Source organism: Aplysia californica, unplaced genomic scaffold (assembly GCF_000002075.1).
Source record: "Aplysia californica isolate F4 #8 unplaced genomic scaffold, AplCal3.0 scaffold00094, whole genome shotgun sequence".
Lineage (NCBI taxonomy): Eukaryota > Metazoa > Mollusca > Gastropoda > Aplysiida > Aplysiidae > Aplysia > Aplysia californica.
Genome location: NW_004797364.1, coordinates 1123335 through 1125354, shown reverse-complemented (window position 1 = coordinate 1125354; position 2020 = coordinate 1123335).

Genomic DNA, 2020 nt, shown 5'->3' with positions numbered 1-2020 from the left:
CACACACACACACACACACACACACACACACACACACAAAACAAAAGAAGAAGACAACTTTACCTCCTCTATTCAACATGAAATAGATTAAGCGTATTCAATCTTCTTTTCTGCTTATCCAATAAATGTTTTAATCACGTATCATGAGAGAACTCCACAGAAAAAACGGGCACAGCCATATTTTAAAAATATTTCAGTCTTGTCCCTTGCCTTGTGTTTAGGTTTTTTTTAAAGAAATTATTTTACTTTTAGTAAGTCGTTAACGGCACAATTAGGTCATATAAGGGCCGAAGATATCTTTCCCAACCAAAAAAAAAAAAAAAAGAAGTAAAAACGACAACGTATTATTAAGTAACAGTTAAAAAGAAGGAAAAAGTACAATGATGGATGTTTGATAATTAAGAAGTAGTAAAGCCCACCCACTTATCCTTATGTCTTAAGCTTTCTCCTTGTTGAATCTTATTGTTAAAAAAACAACCTTTTAAAAGATCCCCAGAAAAAGTCTCATTCCACAAAAAAACCCCATCTGAAAAGCAATCCAGGCATTCTTTAAAAGAAGTTAAAGTCGTTGTGTTGAAAGACGGTAAGTCCCTTTGCAAATTCCAAATTGCTTTCCCTAAAAATAGGGAAACTGTGACCACACCAAAGGTCTTGAACTTCCTTCTCTGCTCTCGTCGGAATAAATGGAAGGCGAACACGTAGCAGGGGTGGACACAGCAACTTACTTGGGAAACAAGAAGTTAACATGAGTGATGGGTAAAGGCTGGGGTAATGTGTTTTTAAGCATCAGACAAGAGAAAGGAATGGCAGACCAAGGTCACCGTTGAATGCTTCAGATCTGGTACATAATGATGATGGGGATGACTAATCTCGTTCTGCCATCAGTGCTCTCAGACATTTTCATCGTTGTAATGAACTACGAATGAATCACTCATGTCCCACCACCCGTATGGTGTTGGGAAGGGCAAGTAACAGGGGTTATTGTTTATTTTACAAGCTCACTTGATATAAGTATGCCAAGAAATTCTGGAGTTTCCCCACACCTACCCAAAGGTCGACAACAACAGGAATGGCCTACTACTTTAAAGAAGTAAAAAAGTAAAAATCGTAAGGGATCCGGGTGGGGGGGGGGGGGGGGGGGGTATACCCCAAAAGTCCCGATTCGGATGAAAATTGTGAATTCTACGTTATAGACATATTTAGCTTCTTCATTCGTTCCTACAACTATTTCATAGCATAAGAACCCCTTAAAGCCTTATTTCTTCCAATACTGGGCATGTTTGTTACAACCATTTTCTCTTAAAGCCAATCTTTTATTTTTCTTTATCGTCCGTCTTCTCAAAACGCGGTTTTTCTATAATAATATACTTTTTAAATAACTCAACTATTTTCCATCCAATCTTCATGAAAAATTTTCACAAATCGAAGAGATGATGTGACACTGAACATTCGTCTGTTTATTTTTTTAATATATGAAATAGGTTTTTGTTGGTAGTGTCCGGAGTGTGGATTTTCACGGATTTTTGGCAAACTTGAATACTACTTTACGAAAAAATTCATTAGAAATTTCCCAATTCGCTTAGAAAAAATTCAACAGACTAATTTATAGATTTCATGTTTGTTAACATGCATGCAAAAAGAATATTGCCATATGCCATGAAAATAAGTCCAGTATTCATTACGTAATACATGTCAATGAAATCCAATATGACCGTCGTAGCCATGGAAACGAAACTTTTTTCTCAAATTTGATTGCGGATTTTAAGACTCCTTACTATGCTTGTTATATATGTGACATTTGATCAAATCTGACCCGCTAATAAGCGAGGTAGTCTTAAGGTGTAGCCCCCCTCCCCGTTAACGCCCCTATCAACATTTTTAGGCTATTTAAGAGGCGGGACTTCGAAAGCAAGGCTCGTCTCCGATAGGACCAGGTCAAATGGGTTGAAATTTTTTAAAACTCCACAAAACAACCCGAGTTCAAGAAGGTTCAGTCTGGGAATTGAACCCGGAAAATCCG